This window comes from Trichosurus vulpecula, chromosome 3 (genome assembly GCF_011100635.1).
Source record: "Trichosurus vulpecula isolate mTriVul1 chromosome 3, mTriVul1.pri, whole genome shotgun sequence".
Classification (NCBI taxonomy): Eukaryota; Metazoa; Chordata; class Mammalia; order Diprotodontia; family Phalangeridae; genus Trichosurus; species Trichosurus vulpecula.
The window spans coordinates 47,422,931-47,449,354 of record NC_050575.1 but is presented as its reverse complement, the minus strand read 5'-3'; the positions used below and the strand labels follow the sequence as shown (position 1 = coordinate 47,449,354).

The 26,424-nt window shown below is 38.7% G+C and overlaps 1 pseudogene; it reads left to right on the top strand.

Annotated features, from left to right (window-relative positions):
* The first annotated feature begins 15,138 nt into the window (after positions 1–15,138).
* The window catches only part of LOC118841149, a 68,306-nt pseudogene continuing 57,020 nt past the window's right edge, over positions 15,139–26,424 (top strand).

Genomic DNA, 26,424 nt, shown 5'->3' with positions numbered 1-26,424 from the left:
CAAACAAAGGCAAGTCTCAATCAAAAGCACTTGATTACTTATTACTGAGAAGAACTAGAACTCCAAAAGAAAAAGAGCAAACAAAAGTCCCACTTTGCTTGCCATTACATGGACCCATTTAGCTAGTGCCAGATCATCTGTTGGTGTCAGAGTAGGGACCATATGTCAGTAGTAATCTTTGGTAGCCAATCAGCATGTGCATTGTATTCACATTCTGGCATAGTGAGGGCCACATGAGCACCTACATGAAAAACTGACAAATTAGTAACCAAAGACATGTCCCAGATATCTTCCCATACTTCCCTTGCCCCAAACTGGTTTACCATGCATTTCCCAATTTTGATTTTTCCATATTGGCATCCATGTAGCTAGTCCATTAGTTACCGCCCATGAATCAGTGAATATATGACACTGTCCTCTTTGTTTGTTTTGATAGCTTGATCTACTGCCATAAGTTCAGCATATGACTAATTCCACCTATCTCAGTACTTTCTAAAGTTGCTAGTTCATAGGTTATAGGCTACTCCTTTCCAATGTCTTTTATGGCCAAATATTTTGTGGTCTCATCAGTAAACCATGCATGTTTCTTCTGTTCTTCAGTTAATGCATCATATCCTTAATTCTATTTTACACGGACTGTACTAACTGTTGCCTTGGTTCAGGAGGTTTATCATTTCTCTCAGGCCTACATTTACTATAGATTCATGTAGAGCAGAAACACCACTTTTGCATGTTTTAGGTCTATTTTGAATATACCATTACCATTTAATTATGCGAGCCTCTTGTGCATACCCGATTCTGTGAGATGCTGGGGTACTCATCATCCAGGTCACAACCGGGATTCCAGGCCTTAGTATTATTACTTCATGGCCCAGAGTCAGTTGTTCAGTCTCTACCAAAGCCCCATATGCTGCTAGCAACTGCTTTTCCAAAGGTGTGCATTGAACTCCAGATGAAGGAAGTTTCCTAGACCAAAATCCTAAAGGTATATTTTGGCTTTGTTGTTTTTGCCCTAAACTCCACTTCACATAGTCACCCTGTACAGTCACTTGTAATTCCACTGAGCCACTTTGCATAGACCATAAATCTAGAGCCAATTGTATAGCAGCTTTGGCTTCTTCAAAAGGTTTAATCTATTCACTTCCCCTGTTGGGGTCCTTGCCCCCCCCCCCTCCAAATCCCAGGCCTTTGTCCAGCAAAGGCCTGATCTCACGACAATGAATGAGGCGGGAGGCAAGATGGTGAACAACTCCGTTTATTCAGGTTAGTAGCAAAACTTTTATGGTTTTGGTTATGTAGGCGCTAAGGCCGCCCTGGTTCCTCCTACTCTCCTCTCCTTTCCTTCCCACGCTCTCCCATGATTCCCTTGTGATCAGACAAGTCCAGACAAAGACCCGGAACTGCCACATTGTCAACAAAGGTGAGACCCTTCCTCCTAGTGCCATCTTGTCCCACCCTTACCTCAGAGGCCTGAGTTTACCTCAGCAGGCCCTGGGCACGGAGGTCCAGCAAGGGTAGGGGTCGGCTCTAACTCGCCCCGTTACAACTCCCCCTTTTTTGTTTTGCCATGACCTGGACAGGTCACAGAGGACCATAATGTCACGCTTCATGACAAACAGGGAGTGGTGCATAAGGGAAAGGAGGCAACGAAAGAGATAGGGGAGGAGACAAAGACCCCAAACCAGGAGCAGAAACCCTAGGCCAAATGGGATGAGCCATTGCTTCAGGCAATGCCATGGGTCAGCTTGTTGAAAAAGTCCAGAATGTGCTGCACAGTTTTATCAGGGAGCAAATCACCATGTGATTCAATGTTAATGTCCTCTGCCAAGCTTATAGTTGTTGGAGTTCAAGTGTGATATTGTCCAAACAGCACCCTGCAACTGTGCAGTTTGCATCCCAGTTATGTTCAGTGGCGTTATATGTTTTGAGGTAAGGCAGAAGAAGTGTTAAAACGATAGTCACATTGTAGTTTGGCCTGTAAATCCAGATACTCCACCTCTGCGCCTAATACCCACACTGCATTTTGTAAAGTTCTAATAGCTTGGTAAAGTCCTCATCTATCTGAGCCTGATGCCTGAACCCAAGGGAAACATACGCATGAGGTCATGTAGCCCGGTGGCTTCCCGACCTCATTCTATGTGTTTGATACTGCCGTTGCTAAGGCCGTGAAACCAATGATGAGTTCCACCAGCAAGGTGATACCAAGCACAACTCAAGAGATACACCATCTGGTGCAAGTCAAGGCTGTTATCCGGTTGTCTAGGATGGAGAGTGCATGGCCAGCCGGGGTACGATACCATCCCTCGGTCCTTATTACAGTGAGGGCATACCGAGGCCTGGTAATGATGAAGACCCGTCCCTTGGTAAATTTTGGCCCCATGCATACATGTACTGAGCATTTAGGACAGGACAAATTAAATACCCTTGATATATTGTGGTGGGGAATGAGGGTGGAGTTGCCGGTGCGGTCCCACAAGAAGGCATGGGAGGTCCCTAGACACACACGTCCAGTAATTACGTTGCTTGTGAACATCCCTGATAAAGACTCTGGGATGTGAAACGCCTGGACACTCGGACCCCCAATAGCAAGGATTATCTGTGCCAGTCCTGTGGTAAACCAGCCTTCTTTGGTGGTATATAGAGGGATCGGGTATCCTGCAATAAAGCGGTCGTTAGTAAATTGGGAGAGTTTATGGCAAGAAGTAAGAGTCTGATGGGTCCCATTCAAACTCACCACAGTCTTTTGGCACTGATGCAAGTGACAGTCTATAAATGGCAGAAAACCTGTATAATTATGCCAGAGCATGATATTGGGATTGTTTGTAGGTGTGCAAAAAGGGCATGGCTGATGAATGCTTTCTAGGGGAGACATGTCTTCCCCTTGCAACGCCCAGCTCCACAGGTGGAAAAACTGCACATCATTCACATATTGCAATGTCTCCTTGGTTTGAGTGATGTTGCCATACCATGGCACCGTGATGGGGACCTTTGTAAGGTCCCCTCGCTGAGACCCATCAGGGAGACCAGAAGGAGCAGGTGCAGGAGCATGATACCGCAGGTGAAGACTAATCAGCCCCTGAAGTAACCTCTGCCGCTTCCGTGCTTGTCTCTTCCGTCATCCCTGCAACTTTCACCCTGTCGTGGCCTGCTGTTGTCTCGAGCACATGGATCCTACGGATGGGAACCCACACCTCGTCACCTTCACCTGTGGAAACACAAACATAGCCTCGGCCCCAGACAGTTATGTTTCCCGGTCCCATCCACTGTCCATCCCTGTCCTTCCACATGGCAGATGCTCCAACACCTCCAAGTGTAGATTGGGCCCCGGGCTATGGCATGGACTGTGACTTCTGTGGTGGGCTGAGGATGTATTTCATTGCTGGGGACATGTTATGATCATCGAATTTTAAGTAATTCAATGTGTATAGGGCCAGATTCAAACAAGTCTGTGGACCGGACCTGGCTCCCCCTTTTTGTTTTTGTAGGAAAGTTTTCATGGAGCAGTTAGCCCGTTCCACAATAGCTTGTCCGGTGGGATTGTGAGGGATCCCGGTGATGTGAGTAATAGACCATTCCAGGCAAAAGACCCGAAAGACTTGTGCAGTATAAGCGGGACCATTATCAGTTTTGAGGATTTTTGGAATGCCATGATTGGCAAAGCAAGAAAGGAGGCGTGCAGTCACGTCCTTCACCGCCTCACCTGTTCTGGCAGTGGCCATGGTGAAGCTGGAAAATGTGTCCACACATACATGAACATATTGAGAGCATCCAAATGGAGAATAATAGGTGACACCCATCTGCCAAATGCCATTGGGCCCATCTCCTATAGGGTTCCAGACAGTGACAGCAGAAGGAGGAAGAAAAGGGGCACAGCTGGTGCAAGATTTTACAATTCTCCGTGCCTCAGTTTTGCTGAGACCATACAGGTGCTGGAGAGAGTGTGCAGAAAGGTGAAATTTGGAATGAGCCAATTGGGCAGGTGATGTCAGGGCCACCCCCTGGAGTGCAGTATCAGCTGTAGCATTGCCCCGCACAAGGGGGCCAAGCAATCCAGAATGGGAACGGATATACATGATATGAAAGGGAGAAGAGCGCTCACACACCACGCGCTGCATCTCCAACGTGAGCTGGGTAATAGAAACATCAGGGGGAGGGACATAAACTGTTTCCAAATGCCGCATAAGACCTGCAACATAATGACTATCAGTAATGATGTTAATGGGAGTGTCTAAAAGCATGCCCTGGAGGACTGCAAACAATTTATTTTGATGAGTGGAAGTGAATGTAGTCTTAAGGACTTGAATACTGTTCCCAGAAGGTATGTATATGGAGGTCCGATACAGTTTCGTGGCATCAGTAAATACGTTGATCCCATTAACAGGTGTAGAAGAAAATTTGTTCCCCCATGCCCAAAGCCAACTGGTGAATTGATGGGCCAGAGGAAGAGGTGTACCATGGTGAAAGGTGTGCCCAATTATAAGCTGCCAATCAGGGTCCTCTTGGAAACATTTTTGTAGCTGTTGATTAGTATACATAGTGTAAATGACCTGAGGGTCTCTGCCACTGAGGGCTCATGCTCTAACTATGCCCTTCCAGGCAACTTGGGCAACAAGATTGGTATAGGGAGAACATTTCCTATTCTTGATCTGAGCTAAGTGTACCCATTCAATAATCCCAGCTGCCTGATGAAGAACCCCTGTGAGGACTTATGGAGTGTAAAGAACAGTAAGCTCTAAAGGTTTGGTTGCAAGGAATCTCACAGTGGATCCGGCATGGATGGCAGCTTGTACTTCCTGAAGGCACTGAAGGGCCTCAGGGGTCCAATGCCGAGGGGAGTTAAGGTCAGAAGGTCCCTGTAGCATTTCATATAAAGGGGCAAGCTGTTGAGTGGTTAGCCCCAACCGGGGGTGGAGCCATTGAATATCTCCAATAAGCTTTTGAAAATCATTCAAGGTACGGACCTTACAAGGTTCTAAACAGGGTTGTCTCATCTGCATCTCTTGTTCATGTAACTTTACTCCCAAATAATCTGTGGGCAATGCCTTCTGGATCTTTTCTGGAGCTACAGTAAACCCATAAATTTCTAACTGTGTAACAATGGTCTGCAGGACCTCTTCCAGGAGGTCACAATCGGGATGAGCTGCCAAGAGGTAATCCATATAATGTATTAAGAGAACAGTTGGGTAGTGCTCGCGGACAGAGTGGAGAACTTGTTGAACATACCATTGGCACAAGGTGGAACTATTTTTCATGCCTTGAGGGAGCACTTTCCATTGATATCTGACATAAGGCTCTTGTAAACTCACTGAAGGAATGGAAAAGGTGAATTGCCGGGTATCATTAGGATGCAGTGGAATGCTAAAAGCAATCCTTTATATCAATAACCCAAATTTTAGATCCTCTTGGGACCGTGTTTGGTGAAGGGAGCCCTGGTTGAAGGTCCCCCATCGTTTCCATAGAGGCATTGACCTGACGAAGGTCAGTAAGCATCCTCCATTTACCTGATTTTTTCTTGATGCAGAACACAGGAGAATTCCATGGGCTCGTGGAAGGTTCTATGTGACCAGCCTCCAATTGTTCCTGAACTATCACCTTGAGGGCTGCTATTTTTTCTCTAGACAGGGCCCACTGGTCCACCCATATCGGCTCGTCACTTGTCCAAGTGAGGGCCGGGACCTGAATGGGTGGTGCAGCCTTGCCAGGGGACCTTACGAAAAACTCTGGGTGGTGATGGTAATACCCAGTTGGGCCAAGAAGTCTTGCCCCCATAGAATTACTGGGAGGCCAGAGACCACATAAGGACTGATCTGACCTTGTCTTCCTTCAAATTCCCATGTAAGAGGTTGGGCAGCCATTGCAGCCGGTTGTACTTTCTGGAGACCCCTGATCCTTGGCCGTCTTATATATGATTTTTACAAATGTGACCTGATCCATGGCGGCTCCTAAGGACTCTGCCTGCCCCATGATAAGGGAGATTCCTTACCTCACCAGCGTAGAATCTGGGTTGCCCACGGAGACGTGGACTGGTCCTCCCATGCTGCAAATTCGTCCCAGGGTTGTGCGCGCCGTCTTCTCCGTCCTCTCACAGGAAGGAGGCTCCCTGGGGAACGTGGGGGTGTGTGTTGCTCCATGCGGGGCCCCACTTTTGGGCATCACTTGTTGGGGTCCTTGCCTCCCCCCCAAGTCCCAGGCCTTTGTCCAGCAAAGGCCTGATCTCACGGGCAATGAATGAGGCGGTAGGCAAGATGATGAACAACTCCGTTTATTCAGCTTAGTAGCAAAACTTTTATAGCTTTGGTTACGTAGGCACTAGGGCTGCCCTGGTTCCTCCTACTCTCCTCCCTTTTCCTTCCCGCACTCTCCCATGATTCCCTTGTGATCAGGCAAGTCCGGACAAAGACCCGGAACTGCCACATTGTCAACAAAGGTGAGACCCTTCCTCCTAGTGCCATCTTGTCCCACCCTTACCTCAGAAGCCTGAGTTTACCTCAGCAGGCCCTGGGTGCAGAGGTCCAGCGAGGGTAGGGGTTGGCTCTAAGTTGCCCCCTTACAGTCCCCAATCAAATTCATATTTTTTCCTAGTAACTTTATGTAAGGATTTCAAAATCTGTCCCAAATATGGAATGTGGTGTCTCCAATATCCAAATTGTCCTATAAACTTTTGGGCCTCTTTCTTATTGGTAAGGACAGGAAAATCTTTTTTTGGGCTCATGGGAGAATTTCTCACAGTCCCTTATTCTACTGTATACCCTAAAATTTTACAGTTTGAGCTGGCCCTTGAATTTTTTCAAGGTTAATTTTCCATCCTTTGCTTTTCATATGCTCAATTAATAGTATCAAACTCTTCTCCACTCCTTTTACATTTTCTCTCTGTATCATGATATCATCTATGTAGGGGGTAAGCTGTATACCAGGTAGCTTTAATTCATCTAAATGTTCAGCCACAATCCTACAAATAGTGGGGTTATGCAAATACCCTTGTGGCAAGTGTGTAAACATATATTGACAGCCTTGCCAAGTAAAACCAACTGGTCCCGTTGTTTAGAAGCTATTGGGATCATAAAGAAAGCATTGGCTAAATCAATAATTGTGTACCGAGTCCCATCATATTTCTGGATCTTTTCTATTAAGGTAACAGTATCTGCTCTCTCCCTCAGCTCTAACCGCCCTGAGCATTTCCTGCTCCATCCTTCCTGATTCTTTCCTTCAGCAAGCTTCTTCCACCACATTTGACTTAGGCTTCCTGTGACATAAGCAGGTCACATGGGCCTATCAAATTTACATTACCATTATAGCCCCTCATTTTAATATAGCCCACCTCCCATTGTGTTAATCAATCAGAGTTGATTGCCACTTCTCTTCCAAAAGAATATATAAACTCTGAGCCCACCACCATGAATGATAAATCATTAGAGAAGTTCCTCCATATTACAGTGTAAGCCCAGCACGTATGTGTCAAGCTCTCTGTACCCTTTAACAAACCTTTGGACTCTCCTGCTTGGAGACTGATAGACCCTGAACAAAGAACAGGAAACTCCTAAGACAAAGGATAGGAAATAACTCCTCTTCTGCTTGGAGAAATATTCCTGAGATTGCCTAGCCAGTTCTTAGGAATGAGGGGGGTGGGAGTGGCTCCCCTCTCTTGCGAGAAAAACTTTTTTTGTTCAGTGTCCTATAAAAATCACCACGTGGGTGAATCACATTGGAACCTCACCCACAGAGAGGACACTTTGCCTGGGATTACGTTCAGAAAAACCACCAAGGAGACTTTAAAATGAGTTCCCCAGCTTTGGAGAAGCCTTGGGTGCAGGTGCTGAACTTGAAGTGTATGTTGTATGTTGTGTGTGTGTCTTTTGTCATTGTCTCTGCGTTTGTAGAAAAGAGAGGGATTTCCCAGCTTGAAGAAACCTTGGGTGGTGGTGTTCCTCTGAACAGGTGATGCCTCTGTGGTTCTGTGTCTCCGTCTTTGTCACTGCATTAACTGTGTAGAAGGAATTGTTAAATAATGTGTTTGGGGGGTTTAATAGAGTATTTCCCGTGTCTTTCAATAAAAACTTTATTCTGTTGGGAGTGTGTCTTATTGCCAGTGTGAATCTGAATCCAAACCTAACCTCGCTTAATCGAACACACCATGATTGTTTGGTTTAAGAGAGACGGCCAAATGACCATCCTTTTATTAATAAAGTGTTGGCCTTACTAATAAAATGAATAACTACTTAGAAACCATGTCTCTCAAACCCTTCCAATCACCACAACTATTTTCAAATTTCTTGTAGTATTAAAATTTATTGTTCTTTAAATCTTCGATAGAATTTGCTTCTCAATCCAACTGGTTCCAGTGCTTTTTCCTTTGTGAGTTAATTTATACATTTTAAAATTTTTTCTAAGATAGTATTATTTAAACATTCCATTCTGTATATTTGTGTAATTTTTATTTGTATAAATATTCATTTGTTTCTTTTAGATTGCCAATTTTATAGACATATAGTTGGGTAAAAATAGCTCCTAATAATTTCTTTTCGTTTTTCTTCACTGGTTATAACATCATCTTTTCATTGCTGATACTGTTAATTCAGTTTTTTCCTTTCTTTTTAAATTCAAGTTAGGGAACAGCATATCTATTTTACTATTTCTCTCCCTCCCCCACAAAAAAACACCCACCTTAGATCCTGATTTTGTCTATTAAATCAATGTTTTAATTTTGGTTTTAGTTTTGTTAATCTCTTTTTTAAAAATTTTCAGGATTTTTATTTTTGTAACATAAAGGGTCTAAGAGTAGTTTTCTTACATTTTTATTATCTTCATGGCTAGGCAGAGTCAATGATGATTTTTATAAATTTATTTATAAATTATTATAAAATTATTTATAAATTACTTATAAATTTATAAATGATAGTTTTTACCTAAACTAATCTATATATGCAATGCCATTCCAATTAAATTATCTAAAAATTATTTTACTCAATTAGAAAAAACAATAACAAAACTGAAAAACAAAAAATCAAAAGGAACTAATTAAAAATGTGAAGGAAGGAGGTTTAGCAGTATCAGATCTTAAACTATATTATAGGGCTTTAATTATCAAAATGATATAGTACTGGCTAAGAGAAAGGTAGATCAATGAAGCAGAATAAATATCCAATTTACAGCAGCAAATAAATACAGCAACCTTGCATTTGCCAAGTCTAAAGACTTAAGTCTTTAGGATAAGAAGTCTATATTTGGTAAAAATTGTTGAGAAAACTGTAAAGCAGTCTGGCAGAAACTGGGCATAGACCAGTATCTTGTACCATTTACCAAGATAAGATCAAAATGGATTCATTGATCAAAATGGATATATATATATATATATATATATATATATATATATATATATATATATCCATTTTGATCAATGAATCCTCTATCTATCTATCTATCTATCTATCTATCTATATATATATATATATAGAGAGAGAGAGAGAGAGAGAGATTACGAGAAAATCTGAAGACATGGAATATATTATCGATCAGACATATGAATAGGCAAACATTTTATGAATAAATAAGAGACAGAGAGCAGTGTGGATACTTTTTATTACATTAAAGTAAAAAAGGTTTGTACAAAAATAGCAAATGTATCCAAAATCAGAACGAAAGCAGAAAATTGGGGAAAAAAATTTTATAGGTAGATTCTCAGATAAAGGTTTCTCTCGTACCTCAAATATATAAAGAACTTTTTTCTTCTTTTTTTAAAAAAATATTTTAGATTCAAACACCAGAACACAAATATAGAATAGAGAACAAAGACTTAAATAGAGAACAATAAACTTAAATATGAACTTAAATACAAAGAAAGAAAAGAAAAGCATGTCATGTGCATAGCAGAATGTAAGAGTGGATCGAAAATATGTAACAATAAATTTTCATTTCGAGAAAGCCTATGTGATAAATACTACATGTTGTGTTGAGAACTGTACATCTTTTCTTTGCTTCTTTGTAAGTTTTCTTTTGTTCTCTACTGTGCACTTTTTAACTTTATTCTTTCCCCCAGAAGGCGACAATTAAGTACAGGTATATTTCTCTGTAGTTATAGATATATACATACACATATACATATATACATACATGTATAGCCAAATACTTTCCCAAACAAATTCTACTGTTGATCTTTGTTTTTGTGTTTGTTTCTTATCCCTCCTGCCTCCTCTACTTTTACCCACCACCTTGCCCTCCTATTACTTACTTACCCTCTTCCAAGGATTCCACCCATCCTCCCACTCCAGCAAATCTAAACACCCTTCTATAGCCCCCTATAACCTATTTCATCATCCTCCCCTCTAGAGATCCCTCCCTTATCCTCCCATTCCCATTGATCCATTTTATACCCCACTTTTGCCTATTCCCTTACCCTCTTCTCTAAAGATCACTCCCTTGTCCTCTCCCTTCTCCTTATCCCCTTGCCATTTTATTTCTTCTGAGTTTAGAGGACTTTCATACTTTTCTAAATGTGTATACATACATACATACATACATACATACATACATACATACATATATATATATATATATATATATATATATATATATATATATATATATATATATATATATATATGAAATGGTCCCTCTTAAACCCATTCCCCATGAAAGTAGGTTACCAGCCCTTCTCCCCCATCTAATTCCTTCTTGCACCTCATTTATATAAAATAATCACTCCTTTTAGCTATTCCTAAAGATTTTACTTTTTAAGTTCATATCATACTCAGGTTTATCCCAATCTTTCTTATGAGCTATGCAATTATTAATTAGAATCTTAGATATGCATTTTGTATTTTCCATATATAAAAAGTAAATAGTCCGTTCTTATTGAATATTTTGCCTTTGCTGTGTGTCTTATGTTTCTCTTGGCTCTTGTATGTTGAATCTTCTATTAAGTTCAGGTTTTTTTAAACAAAATCTTGAAAGTCTGACAGTTTATCAAATGTCTATTTTTTTTCGTTCAGGATTATGCTTAACTTTGCTGGGTATGATATTTTTGACTGGAGTCTCAGGTCTTTTGCTCTTCAATATATAGTGATCCAAGATGAGTGATTCTTTAATGTCTCCGCTGCTATGTCTTGTGTGATTCTTATTGTGGCGCCATCATATTTGCATTGTTTTATTCTTGTTGCTTTTAATATTTTATCCTTGAGCTGGAGGTTTCAGATTTTGACTATAATATTCATATGAGTTTTCCTCATAAGAATTCTTTTAATTAGTGATAGATGGATTTTTTCTTATTTCTATTTTCCCTTGTTCTAATGCTTCAGGACAATTTTCATTGATTATTTCTTGTATTATTGTATCAAGACTCTTTTTTGATCACACATTTCAGTTAATCTGACTATTTTTATGTTTTCTCCTCTTGATCTATTCTCCAGATCAGTTTTTTTTTCTTATAAGAGGTTTCACTCTCTCTTCTGTTTTTCATTATTCAAATTTTGTTTAATTATTTCTTGATCTCCTATAATTTTCCTGGCTTCACCATGCCCAATTTTAATTTTCAAAGTGTCATTTTCTCCCTTAAGATTCTGGATCTCCTTTTTCTAATTGGTCGACTTTCCTTCCGTAATCTTCTTGTTTTTCTTGGATTATTCTTATTTTTTTTTTGTTTTTCCTCCATCTCTATCATTTGATTTTTAAAGTCTTTTTTAAGATCTTCTATGAATTCTTTTTGGGCAGGTGACCATTTGACATTCCTTTTTGAGGTAGAAGGGGGTTTCTTTACTTTAATATCTCCCTCTGAAGATGAACTCCACTCTTCTCTATTCCCATAATAGCTTTCTATACCTGGATTCCTTATACTTTGCCTGTACATTTTATTTTGTGTTAATAGCTTAAGTTTTGTAATCACCTCTAGCCCTGGGGTGTGGGGAATGGTGCCCCTTGCTCCAGATCTTCAGTTCTCCCCTCTAGCCTGGAACCAAAGTCAAACCTCTAACCTCCTGTAAGTGCCCACAGGTGGGACTTTCTAATGCACTGCTTCTGCACTCACCAGGCATGTGCTCTTTCCCTCTCACCCCAGCTGCTCCTTACAGCACAGCTGGGTCTGGCATTCCTTGTCAGCAGAGGTTCCCTTGAGCTTCTCTGGCTCAGATTCCCAGCTCCCGTCACTATCCTATGGCAAAAGTTCTTGTGGCTGGGGCCAAGGCAGCTTCTCAAACTAACTAACTCCAGGGCTTGCCACTTGGCTTGGTGCTCTTACTAAAGTGACCCTAGTCTGGAGGTGTTCACTCTTCACAGGGACCAAACCTTGTCCTGGGATTTTTCTTCTGATCTTCCCAAGGAAGACCCCAGTTGTGCCCCCTATTCTGATTTTTCCCCTCAGTTTGTTCACCCCAAGGTGCTATTTTATCTCTTTTGTGGGGGAAAATCTTGAGAGCTTGGAATTTTCTGATGTAGTCAGCCATCTTCCCAGAATACTATCCATGAACTTTGTCAAATATATAATAATACAAGTCGTTCCTCAACTGATAGTCAAAGGATATGAACAGACAATTTTTGGATGAAGAAATCCAAACAGCTTATAGTCATATAAAAATGCTTTAAATCATTATTTATTGGGAAAATGTAAATCAAAACAATGATTTGCTCCTATCAGATAGGCTACAATTATTGAAGAGGAAAATGATAAATGTGGGAGAGGATGTGGAATAAATTGGGATACCAATTCACTGTTTGTGGAATTGTGAACTGATTCAACCACTTTGGAGAGCAATCTGGAATTATGTCCAAAATATATTAAACTGTTGGTATCGTTTGACCTAGCAATACCACTACTAGGTCTTTCCCCCAAGATGACCAGAAAAAAAGAAAAGAGCCTATATATTCTAAAGTTTTTTTTTGTAATTTTTAGATTTTTTATTTTTTTTAGTTTTTAGCATTGATTTCCATAACATTTTGAGTTATAAATTTTCTCCCCATTTCTACCCTCCCCCCGACTCCAAGATGGCATATATTTTGATTTCCCCTTTCCTCAGTCAGCCTTACCTTCTATCACCCCCTTTCCCTCCCCCCCATCCCTTTTCCCCTTACTTTCTTGTAGGGCAAGATGGATTTCTATGCCCCATTGCCTGTATATCTTATTTCTCTGCTGCATGTGAAAACAACCTTTTTCGAGCATCTGCTCTTAAAACTTTGAGTTATAAATTCTCCCCCCTCCTGCCTCCCCACCTACTCTCCCTAAGAAGGCAGGGAATTCAACACAGGGCATACACATATCATTACACAAAACAATTCCATAAATAATCATGTTGTGAAAGGCAAACCATATTTCCCTCCCTCCTATCCTGTCCCCCTTTATTCAATTTTCTCCGTTGACCCTGTACCTTTTCAAAAGTGTTTGCTTTTGATTACTTCTTCCCCCTGTCTGCCCTCCTTACTATTGTCCCCCCCCTTTGATCCCCTTCCTCCTACTTCTTTCCTGTGGGGTAAGATACCCAGATGAGTGTGTATGTTACTCCCTCCTCAGGTCAAATCCGATTAGAACAAGATTCACTCATTCCCCCTCACCTGTCCCCTCTTCCCTTCCAACAGAACTGCTTTTTCTTGCCACTTTTATGTGAGATAATTTACCCCATCCTATCTTTCTCTTTCTCCCTCTCTCAATATATTCCTCTCTCATCCCTTAATTTGATTTGATTTTTTTGGATATCATCCCTTCATATTCAAATCACCTTGTGCCCTCTGTCTATACATACATACATACATACATACATACATATATATATATATATATATATATATATATATATATACACACACACACATTCCCTTCAGCTACTCTAATACTGAGGCCTCATGAATTACACACATCATCTTTCCATGTAGGAATGTAAACAAAACAGTTCAACTTTAGTAAGTCCCTTACTTGTTTATTTTTTTCATGCTTCTCTTGATTCTTCTGTTTGAAAGTCAAATTTTCTATTCAGGTCTGGTCTTTTCACTAAGAAAATTTAAAAGTCCTCTATTTTATTTAAAATCCATATTTTGCCTTGGAGCATGATGCTCAGTTTTGCTGGGTAGGTGATTCTTGGTTTTAGTCCTAGCTCCATTGCCCTCCAGAATATCATATTCCAAGCCCTTCAATCCCTTAATGTAGAAGCTGCTAGATCTTGTATTATTCTGGTTGTGTTTCAACAATACTCAAATTGTTTCTTTCTGACTGCTTGTAGTATTTTCTCCTTGATCTGGGAGCTCTGGAATTTGGTGACAATATTCCTAGGAGTTTTCTTTTTGGGATCTATTTGAGGAGGTGATCTGTGGATTCTTTCAATTTCTATTTTACCCTCTGGTTCTAGAATATCAGGGCAGTTCTCATTGACAATTTCTGGAAAGATGATATTTAGGCCCTTTTTTGATCATGGCTTTCAGGTAGTCCAATAATTTTTAAATTATCTCTCCTGGATCTATTTTCCCGGGTTACTGGTTTTTCCAATGAGATATTTAACATTGTCTTCCATTTTTTCATTCCTTTGGCTCTGTTTTATAATATCTTGATTTGTCGTAAAGTCACTAGCTTCCACTTGTTGCATTCTAATTTTTAAGGCAGTATTTTCCTTACTGGTATTTGGGATCTCCTTTTCCATTTGGCTAATTCTGCCTTTCAAGGCATTCTTCTCCTCATTGGCTTTTTGGAGCTCTTTTGCCATTTGAGTTAGTCTATTTTTAAGGTGTTATTTTCTTCAGTATTTTTTTGATCTCCTTTAGCAAGTCATTGACTTGTTTTTCATGATTTTCTTGCATCACTCTCATTTCTCTTCCCAATTTTTCCTATACTTCTCTTACTTGATTTTCAAAATCCTTTTTGAGCTCTTCCATGGCCTGAGACCAATTCATATTTTTCTTGGAGGCTTTTGATGTAGGCTCTTTGACTTTGTTGACTTCTTCTGGCTGTATGTTTTGGTCTTCTTTGTCACCAAAATGTTTCCAAAGTCTGAGTCTGAATCTGAGACCATTTTCACTGCCTGTTCGTGGTCCCAGCCAACTACTTGACCCTTGAGCTTTTTGTAAAGGTATGACTGCTTGCAGAGTAAAGAGTACTTTATCCCAAGCTTTAGGGGCCTTGTGCTGCTGTTTTCAGAGCTACTTCTACACAGCTAGCTCTGCCACACGAGCATGTCTACTCCCCCAAGAACCAGCAACCTGGACCACGACTCACATACAAGCAGCAATCTAGGCTGGGAGAACGCTGGGTGTAAGAAACTGGTGTTGATCCCCAGGCCTCCTAGCCCAGGACAAGAGTCTGTTGAGCTACTGGAGGCAGCAGCGCAGCACCTGCAGTCACAAGAACAGCTAATCCTGTGGCTTGCAGCCCACAGTCTAAAGGTTTGAAACTCGCCTTCTTGAACTTTCAGGAATCATGATGTCCAGGTAAAAGGCTCTCATCCCTCCCTTCCCCACCCAGATAATACTCCCTCTGGAGAAACCCTGAAATACACAAACCAGAAATGGGGCTTCAGTAGTCAAATTCTGGGAGTTGTTGAGCCCCAGGGGAGTGGAGCCAGTAAGGATCAACTCCAGGAACCCAGAGGTGACTTCACACAGCCAGGGGAAGTGGCAGATTCCAGCACAGACAAGTGCCCTAGCACTGCCCTAGGGGAAGAGGAGACTTCCAGCAGCCAGAACACCCCTCCCCCACACCTCATGAAACCACAGACCACAGCACACAAAGCCAGTAACTAGGCCCAGAATTTCCAGCACAAGGACCCTGGAACAGAAACCCCTTGAGCCGCAGAAGCAGAAATCCACTTTAGAGCCAGGAAAAAGTTAATCAAAGTGAAGAAGCATTCTAGAAAGCCAAGGACTATTGATTCTTTTTTTATGGAGACAGGAAAGATCAAAATATCAATTCAGAAGAGGACAGCATTGACACTGTACCCACATCTGAAACCTCAAAAGAGAATGTGAATTGGCTTCAAGGCCAAAAATCATTCCTGGAAGAACTCAAGGAGGACTTTAAAAACCAAATCAGAGAGGTAAAAGAAAAAATGGAAAAAAAATTCACCCATGAGAACAAATCTTTAAAAAGTAAAATTGGGAAAAGGTCTAAGGAGATTCTGATTAGAGAGAATGATGCCCAGAAAAGTAAAATTAACCAAATGGAAAAGAAGGCTCAGAAGCAAAATGAAGATAGTAATTCATTAAAAATTAGAATTGAGCAAGTAGAAGTTAATTACTCTATGAAGCATCAGGAATCAGTCAAACAAAATCTAAAGAATGAAAAAATAGAAGAAAACATGAAATATCTGATTGGAAAAAACAACTGAACTGGAAAATAGTTCCAAGAGAGACAATCTAAGAATTATTGGTCTACCAGAAACACATGATGAAGAAAAGAGCATGGACAGTATCTTCCAAGAAATCATCAAGGAAAACTTCCCAATGCTCCTAGAACAAGAGCATAATATAGTCATTGAAAGAATTCACCAATCACCCACTGAAAGAATTCCCAAATTGTAAACAACAATGAATATTGTGGCCAAATTCCAGAATTATTAGGTCAAGGAGAAAGTACTGCAAGCAGCCAGAAAGAAACAGTTTAAATATGGTGGAACTACAGTCAGGATCGCATAGGCTCTTTCAGCTTCTACATTAAAAGACAGGAGAAACTGGAATATGATATTCTGAAAGGCAAAGGAGCTTGGACTACAACCAAGGAGCAACTGCCCAGCAATTCTGAGCATAATTTTTCAGGCAAGGAGATGGACATTCAATGAAATAAGGGAATTTCAGATCTTCCTGATGAAAAGGCCAGAACTCAATGGAAAACTTGATCTTCAAATACAAAACTCAAGAGAGACATAAAAAGGTAAACAGGGGGAAAAACCCTAGTTAATCCATAAGGGCAAATTGTTTACATCCTGATATAAGATTATACTTTTATATATGTTACACATATTTCAGTCTTGAGAATAGGACAGTTATTATGACAATCGAAAGGGATATACATAGGGTGTCAGTATAAAATAACTGATATAATGATAACATAATTAAGGGATATAAAAAGATGCTTCTGGGAGAAGAGGTAAGGAGATAGTAGAAAAGGGTAACTTACATGATATGAAGAGGCATAAAAACTTTTTATAGTAGAGGAAAAGAAGGGAGGGAGAAGAACAGTATTTGAGCTTTACCCTTATCAGATTTGGTTCAAGAAGGGAATAACATACTCTGATAAATACAGAAATCAAACTTGTCCTACAGGCAGTAGGAGAGGAAAGGGGAAAGAAAAGAGGGGCATGGTCAGAAGGGAGGGAAGAAGTTGCAAGGGGAAAAAGGTAAGATAAGGGAGGGGAATCAATAGGGAGGGTAAACTGAGGAAGGTGGCAGTCAAAAGCAAAACCCTTTTGGGGAGGGAAAGGGAGGAGAGAGAAATAAAAGCGTAAACTGGTGGGAAATAGGATGGAGAAAAAGACACAGATAGAAATCATAACTGTGAATGTGAATGGGATAAAGTTTCCCATAAAACTGAGGCAGATAGCAGAATGGATTAAAAGCCATAATCCTACAATATGTTGTTTGCAAGGAACACATGTGAAACAGAGGGATACACACAGGGTAAAGGTAAAAGACTGGAGTGGAATATATTGTGCGTCAGCTAAAGTAAAAAAAAAAGCAGGAGTAGCAATCTTAATCTCAGACAAAACAAAATCAAAGACAGATCTAATTAAAAGAGATAAGGAAGGAAACTATATCCTGCTAAAAGGCACCATAGACAATGAAGCAATATAATTATTTAACATATATGTACCAAGTAGTATAGCATGCACATTCTTAGAGGAGAAGTTAAGGGAGTTGCAGGAAGAAATAGATACCAAAACCATACTAACGGGGGATCTCAAACTCCCTCTCTCTGAACTTGATAAATCTAACCTCAAAATAGACAAGAAAAAAGTTAAAGAGATGAATACAATTTTAGAAAAGAAAGATATGATAGACCTCTGGAGAAAACTGAATGGGGATAAAAAGGAATATACTTTTTTCTCAGTGGTACATTGTAAATACTCAAAATTCACCATGTTCTAGGCCATAAAAACCTCACAATCCAGTGCAGAAAGGCCAGAAAGGCAGAAATAGTCAATGCCTCCTTTTCAGATCAGATAAAGGACCATGAAAAGATAAAACTATTTTGCCCAACTGTATGCCAACAAATTTGACATCTTAGTGAAATGGATATTTATAAAAATGCAATTTTCCCAGATTAACAGAAGAAGTAAAATACTTAAATAACTCCATCTCAGAAAAAGAAATTGAGTAAGCCATCAATGAACTCTCTAGGAAAAAATCTCCAGGGCCAGATGGATTTACAAATGAATTCTATCAAACCTTTAAAGAACAATCAATTCCAATACTATACAGACTATTTGGGAAAATAGGTGAAAGAGGAGTCCAATCAAATTCTTTTTATGATACAAATATGGTGCTGATACATAACCTGGGAAAAGTTAAAAGACAAAAAGAAAGTTATAGGCCAATTTCCCTAATGAATATAGATACAAAAAATTTAAATAAAATATTAGGAAAAAATACAGCAAATTATCAAGAGAATAACACACTTTGGTCAGTAAGAATTTATACCAGCAATGCAGCGTTGGTTCAATATTTGGAAAATTAGCAGCATAATTGATCATATCCATAACAAAACTAACAGAAGCCGTATGATTATCTCAATAGATGCATAAAAAGCTTTTGACAAAATACAACACCCATTTCAATTAAAAACACTAGAAAGCTCAGGAATAAATGGAGCCTTCCTTTAAATGATAAGTAGCATCTCTCTAAAACCATCAAAAGTATTATATGTAATGGGGATAAGCTAGATGCATTTCCAACAAGATTGGAGTGTGAAACAAGGATGCCCATTATCATCCCTGTTACTCAATTTGGTACTAGAAATGTTAGCTTTAGCAATAAGAGAAGAAAAGGAAATTGAAGAAATTAGAATAGGCAAAGAAGAAACTAAGTTATCACTTTTTGCAGATGATATGATGATATACTTAGAGAATGCTAGAGAATCAAGTAAAAACCTACTTGAAATAATAAACAGTTTTAGCAAAGTTGCAGGACATAAAATAAACCCACATAACTCATTGTCATTACTGTATATTACTGAGAAAGCCCAACAGCAAGAGATAGAAAAAGAAATTCCATTTAAAGTCACTGCAGACATAAAATATTTAGATGTCTACCGGCCAAAACGAACCCAGAAACTACATGAACATAATTATAAAACACTTTTCATACAAATAAAGTCAGATCTAAATAACTGGGAAAACATCAGTTGCTCATGGGTAAGCTGAGATAATATAATAAAAATGACAATTCTACTTAACTTAATTTACTTATTCAGCGCCATACCAATCAAACTAACGAAAAATTATTTTATCGAGCTAGAAAAAAATAATAACAGAATTTGTCGGAAAGAATAAAAGGTCCAGAATGTCAAGTGAATTAATGAAAAGAAATGCAAGGGAAGGTGCCTGAGCTGTGTCAGATCTTAAATTGTATTATAAAATAGCAGTCACCAAAACTACTTGGTACTGGCTGAGAAACAGAGTGGTGAATCAATGGAATAGGTTAGGTACACAAGACACAATAGTCAATGACTCCAGTAAGCTACTCTTTCATAAACCCAAAGACTCCAGTTTCTGGAATAAGAAATCAATATTTAACAAAAAATGCTGGGAAAACTGGAAAATAGTATGGCAGAAATTGGGCGCTGACCAATATCTTACACAGTATATCAAAATAAAATCCAAATGGGCACATGATTTAGGTGTAAAGGCTGATATGGTAAGCAAATTAGGAGGGCAAGAAATAGTTTATTTGTCAGATAAACAAGAGACAGAGCACATTACTAAATGCAAAATGGATTATTTTGATTACATTAAATTGAAAAGTTTTTGCACAAACAAAGCCAATGCAACCAAGATTAGGAGGGAAGCAGAAAACAGGGAAAGAATTTTTACAACCAATGTCTCTGATAATGGCCTCATTTCTCAAATATATAGAGAACTGAGTCAAATTTATAGGAATACAAGTCATTCCCTAATTGAGAAATTGTCAAAGGATATGAACAGGCTGTTTTCAGAGGAAGAAATTAAATATATCTATATTCATATGAAGAAATGCTCTAAATTACTATTGAGTAGAGAAATGCAAATAAAAAGAACTCTGAGGTACCATATCACACCTATCAGATAGGCAGATGTGATAAAACAGGAAAATGATAAATGTTGGAGAAGATGTGGAAAAATTAGAACACTAATGCATTGTTGGTGGAGTTGTGAACTAATCCAACCATTCTGGAGAGCAATTTGGAACTATGCTAAAAAATGTGCATACTGTTTGACCCAGCAATATCATTTGTAGGGCTATATCCCAAAGAGATCATAAGAATGGGAAAAGGACTCAAAGGTACAAAAATATTTATAGCAGCTCTCTTTGTGATGACCAAAAACTGGAAATTGAGGGGATGCCCATCAATTGGGGAATGGCTGAACAAGTTATGGTATGTGAATGCAATGGAATACCATTGTGCTACAAGAAATGATGAACAGGTGAACTTCAGAAAAACCTGGAAAGACTTATCTAAACTGATAATGAGTGAAGTGAGCAGAACCAAGAGAACATTGCACACAGTAACAGCCACATCGTTCAATGACTGACTTTAATAGACTTAGCTCTTATCACCAATGCAAGGACCTAAAACAACTCCAAAATTCTCATGATGGATAATGCCACCCACATCCAGAGAAAGAACTATGGAATCTGAATGCAGATCAAAGCATACTGTTTGCTTTTATGTTTTGTTTTGTCTTTCCTTTCTCATGGTTCCTCCCTCTAATTCTTCTATACAACATGACTAATGTGAAAATATGTTTAATAAGAATGTATATATGTATGTATATGATATATGTAGAGCATATATCAGATTGCACGCCATCTTGTGGCGTCGGGAGAGGAGGGAGTTGGAGAAAGTTTTAAAAATTATGGAAGTGAATATTGAAAACTAAAAGTAAATAAAGTTATTAAATACAACAGTTTAACTTTATTGAATAACTTTTTCCTTCTTTCCTGTTTGCCTTTTTATGCTTCATTTGAATCCTGTATTTGAATATTAATTTTTTTATTCAACTCTGGTGTTTCCATCAGGAAAGTTAAAAAAAATCCTCACTTTTATTAAGTATCATTTTTCAACTCAAAGATTATGCTCAATTTTGCTGGGTAGTTGATTCGTGATTGTGATTCAAGGTCCTTTGCTGTTTCAACAATCCAGCTAGCAGCTTCTGTGGGGGAGTAAGATCCACCCACAGCCAGCACCCAGAAAGCTGCCAACAGCACAGGTTCTTTTGATCTGCTTAACTAAGGAAAGAAAGGTGAAGGGGTTGACAAGCTTACTTTAATTCAGCATGCAAATATCATTCATTGTTGAAACAGGCTCTCCCTGGAGTAAGCACCACCTTGGGCCCCACCTTAGTTGCCAATCCACACCCACTAAGGTTTTACACCTAATAGGAGTTTGGGCCCTGGGGCTTAGCACCTAGTAAGACTCAATCAAAGACACTGAATTAATCAAAGGAAACAAAGGCCAAACTCTTCAAGGGCACTTGTTGAACTAAGTGCTAAGGAGCCCGTTTTGATTACCAACACAGGGCCTAGTTTACATGTTTGGGAGAGCAGAGGCTTTTAGACCGCGTGGGTTTAAGTCCACCTCTCTGTGACGATTCTAGGTCACATGGGTGAGCCACATGTGTGAGTCACTCCTGACGCTGAAAAAGATATAAAAACCAGGGGTTGGCTGTTTGTTTTTTGGAGCCCCTCCTTACAGCAGTGGTGGCGTGTGACCCTGGGCCAGCCCTTGTCCTGAGCTCCCGGGCTGAACCTAGATGTTGCTAATTATGAATCTGTATTGGGTCTGTCTGTTGATATTTGTAATTTGTTCATATTTTGTTCTGAAGTTCAGGGTGCTGGCTTTTTCCCCTGAACTAAGTGAATGCTATCTGTATGCTGGATTAAAGTAAACTTGTCAACCCATTTAACCTTGCTTTCCTTATTAAAGCAGATCAAAAGAACCTGTGGATTCCTGGCATGCCGGCAGCTTTCTGGGTGCTGGCTGTGGGTGGATCTCACACCCCCACAGAAGCTGCTAGCTGGATTGTTGAAACAGGCTCTCCCTGGAGTTAGCACCACCTTGGGCCCCACCTTAGTTGCCAATCCACACCCACTAAGGTTTTACACCTAATAGGGGTTTGGGCCCTGGGGCTTAGCACTTAGCAAGACTCAATGAAATACACTGAATTAATCAAAGCAAACAAAAGCCAAACTCTTCAAGGGCACTTGTTGAACTAAGTGCTAAGTAGCCCATTTTTCTTACCAACACATTTGCCTTCTGGGATATCATAGTCCAAGCCTTCTGATACTTTTGATAGAAGCTGCTAAGTCATGTGTAATCACAACTGTGGCTCCTTGATTTTTGAATTCGTTCTTTCTAGCCACTTGCAATATTTTTTCTTTGACCTGATAGTTCTGGAATTTGGCTTCAATGATGCTTGGAATTTTCATTTTGGGGTCTCTTTCAAAAGGTAATTGGTGGACTTTCAAAGGCTTTTTGCCCTCTGGTTCTCAGATATCAGGGCAGTTTTCCTTGATAAGTTCTTGAAATATGCTTTCCAGGCAAATATTTTTCAGGTATGGCTTTCTTAAAATATCTCTTTTGAATCTATTATCCAGGTCAGTTGTTTTTCCAATGAATTATTTTACATTTTCTTCTATTTTTTCATTCTCTTTTTTAAAATTATTTTTATTTTTCATTTACAACATTCAATTCCATAGGTTTATGGGTTCCAAATCTTTCTCCCTCCCTCTCCTCCCACCCTGTCCAATCAAGACAGCATGTAATCCAATGCAGGCTGTATATTTACCTTCACATTGAACTTATTTACATAATAGTCCAGTTGTAAAGAAGAATTATAACCAATGCAATGAATCATGAGAAAGAAGAAACAAAACCAAAAAAGAAGGAAAAAGAAAAAAAGGGAGGAAATAGTTTGCTTCCATCTGCATTCAGATTTCATAATTCTTTCTGTGGATGTGGATAGCTTTTTCCATCATGAGTCTTTTGGGGCTATCTTTGCACCTTGTATTGATGAGAGGAGTCAAGTCTATCAAAGTTAGTCCTTGCAGATACCATGTGTCTGTAATCATGTATAAAGATCTCCTGGTTCTGCTCCCCTCACTCAGCATCATATAAGTCATTCCAGTTTATAATGAAGTCTGTCTGCTCCTCATTTCTTATAGTACAATAGTATTCCATTACAATCATATACCACAACTTATTTAGCCATTCCCCAATTGATGGGCATCCCCTTGATTTCCAATTCTTTGCCACCACAAAAAGAGCAGCTATAAATATTTTTGTACATATGGGTCCCTTTCACACTTGTATGATCTCTTATGGATATAGCATTAGAAGTGGTATTGCTGGGTCAAAGGGTATGAACACTCCTGTGACCCTTTGGGGGTAGTTCCAAATTACTCTCCAAAATGGCTGGATCATCTCACAACTCCAATGTAATATGCATCTAGCAATGTAACAATGTTCCACTTTTCCCATATCCTCTCCAGCATTTATCATTTTCCTGTTTTGTTATTTTAGCCAATCTGACAAAAGAAATGTGGAATCTAAGAGCTGTTTTGATTTGCATTTCTCTAATCAGTAGTGATTTAGAGCATTTTTTCATATGCCTACAGATATCTTTAATTTCTTCCTCTGAAAACTGCCTGTTCATATCCTTTGACCATTTCTCAATTGGGGAATGGCTTGTATTCCTATATATTTGGCTCAGTTCCCTGTATATTTTAGAAATGAGGCCTTTATCAGAGATATTAGTTGTAAAGATTTTCTCCCAATTTTCTGCTTCCCTCCTAATTTTTGTTGCATTGGCTTTTTTTTGTACAAAAACATTTCAATTTAACATAATCAAAATTATCCATTTTGCATTTTGTAATGCTCTCTATCTCCTGTTGGGTCATGAATTCTTTTCTTTTCCATAAATCTGATAAGTAAACTATTCCTTGCTCTCCCAAATTACTTATAGTATCAGCCTTTACTCCTAAATCATGAACCCATTTTGACTTCATTTTGGTATATGGTGTAAGATATTGTTCTATGCCCAGATTTTGCCCTACTGTTTTCCAATTTTCCCAACAGTCTTTGTGAAATGGTGAATTCTTAGCCCAGAAGCTGGCCTCTTTGGGTTTATCAAAGAGTAGATTGCTATAGTTGTTGATTTCTCCCTCTTGTGTGCCTATCCTATTCCACTGATCCACACCTCTGTTTCTTAGCCAGTACCAGGTAGTTTTGATGACTGCTGATTTATGGTACAATTTAATATCTTGTATGGCTAGGCCACCTTCTCTAGCATTTCTTTTCATTAATGCCCTAGATATTCTAAACATCTTGTTCTTCCAGATGAATTTTGTTATTATTTTGTCCAGCTCAGTAAAATAATTTTTTGGTAGTTCAATTGGTATGGCACTGAATAGATAGATTAATTTAGGTAAAATTGTCATTTTTATTATATTAGCTCAACCTAACCATGAGCAACTGATATTTTTCCATTTATTTAGATCTGATTTTATTCACATGAAAAGTGTGTCATCGTTATGTTCATATAGGCCCTGGGTTCATCTTGGCAGCTAGACTCCCAAATATTTTATAGTGTCTACAGTAACTTTGAATGGAATTTCTCTTTCTATCTCTTCCTTTTGGGCTTTGTTAGTAATGTATAGGAATGCTGAGGATTTATGTGGGTTTATTTTATATCCTGCAACTTTGCTAAAATTGTTTGTTATTTCAAGTAGTTTTTTATTTGATTCTCTAGGATTCTCCAAATAAATCATCATATCATCTGCAAAAAGTGATAATTCAGTTTCTTCTTTTCTTATTCTAATTCCTTCAATTTCTTTTTCTTCTCTTATTGTTACAGCTAACGTTTCTAGTACCAAATTGAATAGTAGGGATGATAATGGACATCCTTGTTTCACCCATGATCTTATTGGGAATGTATCTAGCTTATCCCCATTAAAAATAATGCTTGTTGATGGTTTTAGGTAGATGCTATTTATAATTTTAAGGAAGGTTCCTTTTATTCCTATGCTTTCTAGAGTTTTTAATAGGAATGGGTGTTGTATTTTGTCAAAGGCTTTTTTTGCATCTATTGAGATGATGATATGGTTTCTGCTAGTTTTGTTGTTGATATGGTCATTTATGCTAATAGTTTTCCTAATATTGAACTAGCCTTGCATTCCTGGAATAAATCCTACCTGGTCATAGTGTATTATTCTCGTGATAAGTTGCTGCAATCTTTTTGCTAATATTTTATTTAAAATTTTTCCGTCAATATTCATTAGAGAGATTGGGCTATAATTTTCTTTCTCTGTTTTGACTCTGCCTGGTTTGGGTATTAGTACCATATTTGTGTCATAAAAAGAATTTGGTAGGACTCCTTCTTCACCTGTTTTCCCAAATAGTCTACAAAGTATAGGAATTAGTTGTTCTTTAAATATTTGATAGAATTCACATGTAAAACGATCTGGCCCTGGAGATTATTTCCTAGGGAGTTCATTGATGGCATGCTCCATTTCTTTTTCTGAGATGGGGTTAAGAAATTTTACTTCCTTTTCTGTTAACCTGGGCAATTTATGTTTTTGTAGATATTCATCCATATCTCTAAGGTTGTCAAATTTATGGGCATACAATTGGGCAATATAATTCCTAATTATTGTTTTGATTTTCTCCTCATTAGAGGTGAACTCATCCTTTTCATTTTTGATACTGGTAATTTGATTTTCTCCTTTCTTTTTTTAATCAAATTGACTAAAGGTTTATCAATTTTATTGGTTTTTTCATAAAACCAGCTCTTTGTTTTATTAATTAATTCAATAGTTTTCTTGATTTCAATTTTATTAATCTCTCCTTTGATTTTCAGTATTTCTAATTTGGTATTTAATTGGGGATTTTCAATTTGCTCTTTTTCTAGCTTTTTCAGCTGTATGCCCAGATCATTGGTCTCCTTTTTCCCTATTTTATTCATGTAAGCATTTAGGGATATAAAACTTCCCCTAAGAACTGCTTTTGCTGCATCCCATAAGTTTTGGTATGTTGTCTCATTATTGTCATTGTCTTGAATGAAGTTATTAATTGCTTCTCTGATTCGTTCTTTGGCCCACTCATTCTTTAGAATTAAATTACTTAGTTTCCAATTAATTTTTAGCTTATCTTTCCATGGTTCTTTGTTACAAATAATTCTTATTGCATCATGATCTGAAAAGGATGCTTTTACTACTTCTGCCTTTCTGCACTGGCTTGTGAGGTTTTTATCCGTTAGTACATGTTCAATT